At 37.7% G+C, this 8,827-nt stretch overlaps 1 non-coding gene across 1 annotated transcript; it reads left to right on the plus strand.

The window, feature by feature from the left end:
* Window positions 1–3,520: 3,520 nt before the first annotated feature.
* Window positions 3,521–3,626, plus strand: LOC127688081 (U6 spliceosomal RNA). The gene has a single exon (XR_007978544.1). It is a non-coding gene; the product is annotated as a U6 spliceosomal RNA (small nuclear RNA).
* The last annotated feature ends 5,201 nt before the right edge of the window (window positions 3,627–8,827 follow it).

The raw sequence follows: 8,827 nt of genomic DNA on the forward strand, positions 1-8,827 counted from the left end.
ATATTTTGAGTATTTTCAAAACAATATATTATTATAGATCACTTATTACTATTATTTTTACAATCTTGTTGTTGCCCTCCTCCCTGTCCACTCTCCCACAGTTCCTCATCCCATTCCACCCATACCCTGCACCCATCTCCAAGAGGGTATCTCTACTCATCCCCTCCAGGTTTCCCTATTCCCTGGGGCCTCAAGTCTCTTAAGTGTTAGGCACATCATCTTCCACTGAGGCCAGAATAGGCAGTTCTCTGCTGTAAATATGTTGCTGGCCTTTGACGAGCTAATGTATACTGCCTGGTTGGTAGCTCAGTGTTTGAGAAATCTCAAGGATCTGGGTTAGTTGAGACTGCTGGTCTTCCAATGTGGTAGCCCTCTTCTTTAGTCTCTTCCATCCTTTCTCTAATTCAAACACAGGGGTCTCAAAGGGGTCAGTCCAATGGTTGGATTAGGTATCTGCTTCTGTCTGAGTCAGCTGCTGGTATGGCATCTCAGAAGACAGTCATGCCAGGCTCCCATCTGTAACCACATCATAACATAATAGTGCTAGACCTTTGTGTGCCCTCCTGAGATGGATCCCAAGTTGAGCCTGTCATTGGACGGCCTTTCCTTCATTCTCTTCTCCATTTTTTTATTCCTGAAGTTCTTTGAGACATTAACAATTCTGGGTCAAGAATTTTGACTGTGGGTTAGTAACACTATCCCTCCACTTGAGACCTGTCTATCTACTGAGGTGTATGTACTCTTAGAGACCACCATTTTTCCAATATTGGGCATTTTGGTTAAAATCACCCCCAATAAATCCTGAGAGTCTCACCTCCTGGGTCTCTAGTACTCTCTAGAGGATCCTCCCACCTCCCACTCCCTAAGGCTGCTTATTTCCATTTATTCTCTTGGCCCTCTAGACTTCTCTCCTGTCCCCTCCCCCCATATCTGACTCTGTTCCCCTTTTCTCCTGACCTTTTCCTCTCTCTTCCAGGTCCTTCCCTCCCTCTGCGGCCCATGATTATTTCTGTCCACTTTCTAAGTGATGTTGAAACTCCTCACTTGGGCATTTCTGCTTGTTCCACTTCTTACAGTTTATAGGTTGTACCCTAGGTATTCTGTAATTTTTTTCTACAATGCATGTCATTTTGGGTCTGAGTTACCTCACTCAGGATAATATTTTCCAGTTCCATCCATTTGCCTGCAAAATCCATGAAGTCCTCATTCTTAATAGCTGAACAGTATTTCATTGTGTAAATGAACCACATTTTCAGAATCCATTATTCGGTTGAGGGACAAAAGGGTTGTTTCCAGGTTCTGGTCATCACAGATAAGACTGCTATGGACATAGTAGAGCAAATGCAAATCTAGTACAGTAGGGCATCTTTTGGGTATATGCCCAAGAGTGGTGTAGCTGGGTCTTTAGGTAAATGTATTTCCAATATTCTGAGGTACCACCAGATTGATTTTGAGTGACTGAAGAAGAAATGAAAATAGATCCATATATTTCACCTTCAACAAACCCCAAGTCCACGTAGATCAAGGACCTCAACATAAAACCAGATACAATGAATCTACTAGAAGAAAACGTGGGAAAGAAATTTGAACTCACTGGGACTCAGGAGGGGTTTGGGGAGTGTCTCCACAACAAGACTCTAATGGCTCAGGCTCTAAGATCTCAAATTGATAAATGGAACATCATGAAACTGAAAATCTTCTGAGGCAAATGATATAGTTAAAAGGACAAATCAGCAACCTACAGATTGGAAAAAAATCTTCAATAACCCTTCATTTGATAAAGAGAGGACTAATATCCAAAATATATGAAGAACTCAAGAAGCTAAACCCCATAAAAATCAAAACAACCCAATCAAAAAAATGGAGTACAGAACTAAACAGAAAATTCACAACATGAATTTCATGGTTGAAAATCACTTAAAAAGTATTCAAAGTCCTTAATCATCAGAGAAATGTAAATCAAAACAACCCTGAGATTCCACCTTACACCAATCAGAATGGCTAAGATCAAAAACTCAGGTGACAGCACATGTTGGCAAGGATGTGGAGAAATAGGAACATTCCTCCTTTGATGGTGGGATTGAAAAAGTGTTTTCTAATGAAAAAGAAAAAAAGAAGAGTGTAACTCAAAAATATTAAGGAAAATACAATATATGCAGACAAATATTTGTGTTATTTTGTTGTGTCATATTTTTGATGCATTTGTTTGTGGGGGCCAAATTCTTAAATCTATTAAGTTTACATTGCAAGTTTATTTGTAATCATACTGACCCAATTGCTCTTACAAAAATTGAAAATGTACAATGATGCAACCTAAATCTTCAGAAATTATTAACTTCCACCAAAAACTTACCTTTATTTTTACAGTCCAGGCATTATCCAACCCAGTCAACCTTCTGACTGTTCCTCATCCCACTCCTCCTCCTGTCTCCCAGAGGCTGTTCCCATGCCTCTGACCCCTATCTCACCAGACATCACAACTCCCTGGGGCCTCAAGACTCTCATGGGTTAGGTACATCTTCTCTCACTGAGGCTGGACCAGGCAGTCTTCTCTTGTATATATGTTGTGGGCCTCATACCAGCTGGCGTATGCTGCCTGGTTGGTGTCTGAGAGAAAGCAGGGGTTCAGGTTAGTTGAGACAGCTTGTCTTCCTATGGCGTTGCCCTCCTCACCAGCCTCTTCCAGCTTTTCCCTAAATTAACTACGGGAACTCTGACTTTTGTCCATTGGTTGGGTACAAGTATCTGCATTTGACTGTTTCAACTGCTTGTTGGGCTTCTCTGAGGGTAACCATGTTAGGCTCCTGTTTGTAATAACACCATAGCATCAGCTCCCCTTGAGCTGAATCCCAATTTGTGCCTGTCACTGGACCTTCTTACCCTCGGGCTCATCTCCATTTTTGTCACTGCAAAAAATGTCCCTGTTCTTTTAGACAGGGACAATTTTCCTTTTTAGAGTCAGCCTCAAGAATAGATTTCATTATTAATATCTGCAAAGATGCCATTATTTTCTCCAGTTTAAGGACAGCAATATCATGACAAAAAAAAAGCTTTAATCTAACACTTGACAAAATCCAAAGGTATTACATTTCTATGGCAATGTGATCTCCCCACCCCCAAAAAATAAACTCATAGTATAGTATGTCTTTTCAAATCTATGACTTTGGGATTAGTGTCTATACAACTGGGCTGGAGGAAACACATTCTTTCTTGGCCATGTGAGCTGGACATAGATCACACGGAGGGGAATTTATCCAAAACCATGAAGCTAAAGCTTACCACTCCTTATTGAGAAGTACATCATTAAAGATGTAACATCCTCTGACATTGTTATAATCTGAGGAAAATGCAGTCACAGCTCCAATCTACAACATAGCCATCAGATAGCTCCGCATGTCCCCAGCACATAGCAGTGTAATTCCAGTTATATCTCTTTTCCATCAGAACCTAAACAGAGACAAATGACTGTGACTCAGGAAACCTCTCTTCAAATTTAAATTAAATTTAATATTTATTATATGTGCTCATTGTGGCAGCACATATACTAAAATTGAAACAATATAGAGAAGATTAGCATAGCTTCTATGCAAAATAATACATGAATTTGTGAAACGTTCCATATTACAAAAATTTTTAATTTGTCAAATATTAACAGAATTTTCCTTTTAAAAAATAATGCCTGTCAGGGAGTGGGGGGCTAGAAAAGGGGAAATCATTTGAAATGTAAATAAATTATATTGAATAAAAAAATTAAAAAAAAAATAATGCCTGGTCTGGATTCTTGACTGTGTTAATGAATTATGTAGTCCATTTTTGAGTGTTACTGGCAAAGTCTACTGAGTGAGTCCTTCAATATACGTTAAATGCTCTGTTGTCCAAACATATTCTCAATTCTTGGCCAGTGTTATGTAATTAATATGGTTTTAGATCAACAATCTCAGTCTATTCTCAACATCTTTGAAAAAATTGTGTCAAGACAGGAGTTGGCCATCAACACTGGTATGTATCCAATTTTTACCTCATCTAAAATAACAATAGTTCTTTTATTACCCTAAGTATCACATTATGAATACCTCTATCACAATACTAACTATACTATCTTGGGATTATCCTGTGCATTTCAGTATTCTTGATCCATAACTCATTCTATGAAAGCATTCTACCTTCTGTCTATCTATGTATCTATGTATCTGTCTGTCTGTCTGTCTGTCTATCTATCTATCCATCCATTGAATATGATATCCATAGATATCATCCATCTATCTATCTATCTATCCATCTATCTATCATCTATCTAGAATATAACCATTCATCTATTTACTTATCACCTATCTATTTATCTATCTATAATCTATCTTCAAACTATCTGTGTCAGAGTCAAGTACAGTACATCCTTCTACATGTGTGTGATTAAAAGATGGATAAGTGAATGACAGAATGGTGTTTGACCATTACAATACATGAGCTAAAAAGAATTCCAAGGAAACATAGGAATTACCATCTGTAACAGTCAGAGGACAATGGAAACCAATAGACTTTTCATGTTCTGGTGTATAATAAGAGGAAAGAGCCCAGTCAGCTAACACATGTCTCTTTAGAGGGAAAGTGTTTCTACCTCACAGTTCTTATAAATGTATAGTTTTTAAAAGATACCATTTTTGTAAATTTCCCAAGGGCCAAAAAGGTGATTCAAATACCACATATCAAAGAAATTTCCATCTACCTAAGGAAAATAGGTGAATATTTTCAAAATATCACCAAAATACAAAGGGCCCTGGAGATGCAAGTAATGGATGTTGCATATCCTGGTTTAACCAACATGTGAAAACAAGTTAATTTGTTCTATAGAGACTAAAGAACAAATTCTGGGAGAACTACAATGTTTCTGTTTGTAAGGACTTGTGAAGGTGGTTCTGAAAGTACTCTGGTTTGTATTTTTCATGAAAGCATTGTGCATTTTATACTCAGTAAGCTTTTATTTTTTGTTGACTCTGAGCAGGTATAGAACCTTTACTCATCAACTACAGAGAATGATTCAACCTTGAAACATATATTGTATGCTGGATTCTTTCCTGCTTAAATCGATCTCTATGCTCTTGGATTTCTCTTGATTGATTTTATTGCTATCTCTAATAGATATTATATTACTATTTTATTACATATCTATAAGTTGAATGTGTTTGAAGTAGAGCAGTAAAATAATAGAAAAATTTTATAAGGAAAAAAAAGCAACAAAATACTTGGTAATCACTGTGGTGTGACCACTGACCATGAACAATCCATTAATACCAAAATGTCAGACTGGACCATACAAGCTAAATGTCATCCATGCTCATAATAAGCTCAGTAGTGAAAGCTGGATTAAGAGTCAGAACAATGGACTTGAACTCAGAAGACCTGGGAAAGCAAAAAGTTCAGAGAACCAAAAACAGAACCAAGAGTCAAATGAGCCTAGCTGAAAATCTTGGCTCTTTCTCCCATGAACTTTCTAATTTCACTTTTCACATGTGCAAGAAATAAAATGATGTTTGCTAGCCTCACAAAATTGGTACAGAAGATTGGGGAGTTTTCTGGAACAAAAAAATAATACATTACTGTACTGATGTAGAGAACCACAACCTGGTGATTATTCCAGTCCTTTCGGAGAAATTTCTCAATGAGTCACATCATTTTACTTCAGTTATGTTATGACAGAGGAAATATGGCCATTATATAAATATACCTTAGACTTTTTGGATGATCTCTTAGATTGCTACTGAAATTGGTGAGTTCCTCCTCCTTGAAGCAGAGTGGATACATCAGCCAACTGCCAGAAGCTACCAGCCTGTGCACAGAAGGCCACTCTGTCTATTGGCCTTGGGATTGGGCCACATGGCCACAGGAGCAGCCAGGGAGGAGGAAAAGTGTGGAGCAAGGCCAAAATCCAAGCCAGGCATTGCAACTTCAATCCTTCACAAGCAAGTGAGGTCATTTTCCATAAGTCTCTGTTTCCACTAAAGTCAACATTTCTTAAGTCTTAAGCACAACCGGACCCATATGAAGAGGCCTCCAGGTCAGAAAAATGGTATTTGTCACCCTAGCATTGTCAGCTTGAACTGGAATTCTTGTCAGTCTAAGAATGAATCCTTGGACTGAGGTTCCTCTTTGACCTCCATATTTCTAAACTTCATGCACACAGAAAAGACTACCCCAGGATTCAGAGAAGCAATGCCATAAAATCCATTTTGTAGAATGCTTGCATGTTCAGAATTTGGGTATCCCTGCTCTACCATAGACACATTGCATGGCATTACTCTCATATTCTGAGTAAATAAATCAAGACTCTACCATATAATATTAGAGAAAATTTAAGAACACTATCCAAAAAACACATTGAAAGTAGATACCGTGCACAAAAATGTTCTATATATGCGACTTAAACAACAATTCTCCATACTTGAAAGTGTTCACATAGAAAGGATAACTTTAAAGTTGCCAACATTCTGAGGTTACTCTTGACTATTAAAACATATTTGCACCCAACCAATGGACAGAAGCTAATGACCTCTATGGTTGAATTATGGAAAAGCTGGAAGAAGCTGAGGAGAAGAGCAACCCTGTAGGAAGACCATCTGTCTCAATTAACTGGGACCCCAGAGATCTCCAAGACACTTGAACTCCAACCAGACAACATACACCAGCTGATATGAGTCCCCCAACACATATACAGCAGCAGACATCTGGGTCTGGGTGCAATCAGAGAAGATGAACCTACCTTCCAGAGACTGGAGGCCCCAGGGAGTTTAGAGGTCCTGTGGGGGTGGGTGGTGGGGGGAAGAGAATGAGACAGGGAGGAGACACGGGATATGGAATATTCGGAGGGTGGACTGGAAGGGGAATAAAATCTGGAGGTTAAAACAAACATAAATAAGTAAAATATTAAATTAAAAAAACATATTTTCTACCTTCTTAACAGTTTTTTCATAACTACACTCAACACTTGCATTTTTCATATCTGAGTTCTTGTTATGTTCCCTCTACCTAAATGACTCTGAATTTTTTTTTCATATTCCATTATTCAAGGATGTAGCCCAGGGCCATACTTCCATACTTTCTTCTTATGGTTATTTCACAGGTGAAATTTCTTTACACATTGCTTCCTTCATGATATCAAGCTTGTTTCTGCCAGACCATGATCTCCTTGAGGACAGGACTGAGTCCTTCCATTTCTTTTTTTTTCTTTTTTTTTTTTATTCGATATAATTTATTTACATTTCAAATGATTTCCCCTTTTCTAGCCCCCCCACTCCCCGAAAGTCCCGTAAGCCCCCTTCTCTTCCCCTGTCCTCCCATCCACCCCTTCCCACTTCCCCATTCTGGTTTTGCTGAATACTGTTTCACTGAGTCTTTCCAGAACCAGGGGCCACTCCTCCTTTCTTCTTGTACCTGATTTGATGTGTGGATTATGTTTTGGGTATTCCAGTTTTCTAGGTTAATATCCACTTATTAGTGAGTGCATACCATGATTCACCTTTTGAGTCTGGGTTACCTCACTGAGTATGATATTCTCTAGCTCCATCCATTTGCCTAAGAATTTCATGAATTCATTGTTTCTAATGGCTGAATAGTACTCCATTGTGTAGATATACCACATTTTTTGCATCCACTCTTCTGTTGAGGGATACCTGGGTTCTTTCCAGCATCTGGCAATTATAAATAGGGCTGCTATGAACATAGTAGAGCATGTATCCTTATTACATGGTGGGGAATCCTCTGGGTATATGCCCAGGAGTGGTATAGCACTGCTAAGAGGAAAACTCATAGCCCTGAGTGCCTCCAAAAAGAAAATGGAGAGAGTCCCTCCATTTCTATATCTCACTGATCACAATCAAAAATTTGGTGTTCAGCAAATGTGAGAAAAAATCATAAAATATCTATATAAACTGATTCCTAGTTTTAGACACCAATACCACATACAGGCTTATGAAAATCATGTTGATCTCATGATTTCACAGGGAAAATATCAAAATTTTTTTTGCATTTAATTTCTCTTCTGAAAAATGTAACTTTATTTGTGATTTGCAAATAATGATAGAATATATTTATAAGGCACAATGTAACATTTTAAGATATGCATACACCTGCTCAAATCACAGTAAGCAGCATACATTTCACCTCATATATTCATTATTTCCATACAGTGAGACCCTTTAAAGTCTTTTCTGGCTATTGGGAAAACTCTAATACTTTGTGAATAACATACTGCCATATACAACCAGAACAGATTCTTTATACCTACCTATAGCTCAGTAACCATTGGCTATCTCCCCTTTCTACTCTTCTCTATCTACTCTCAAACCTACCAATCACCATTCTACTTGCTATTTCTAGGAGCTCACCATCTTTAGGATTCTACATATAAGAAAAATCATTTAGTAATATTTCTTTATAATTGGCATTAATGTAATGTCCACTAGTTTATCCAGGTTATCATAAATATCATACATGACATAATTTCATATGTACCCCATTTTCTTTTTCTTTTTAACAAAAATATAGCACTGGCTACATATAGTACCCTTTAAGTCTATTAATTCATTCATAGACACTTAGAATTTTGTTGAATACTGCTACTTTATATATAAAAATATAGACATCCTTTTTAGCATACTCATTCAATTTTTTTAAAGTTGTACCTAGTGATGAGATTGCTGGACTATGTGATGATTCTACTTAAAATATCCTGAGAAAGAACCAGGTTGCTTTCCAAATCAACCCCACTATTTTATCACTGTATTAACAGTGCTTCAGGGTACTGTTTCTCTATATCCTCATCAAAAGTTGTTAT

Source organism: Apodemus sylvaticus, chromosome 6, assembly GCF_947179515.1.
Source record: "Apodemus sylvaticus chromosome 6, mApoSyl1.1, whole genome shotgun sequence".
Taxonomy (NCBI): Eukaryota; Metazoa; Chordata; class Mammalia; order Rodentia; family Muridae; genus Apodemus; species Apodemus sylvaticus.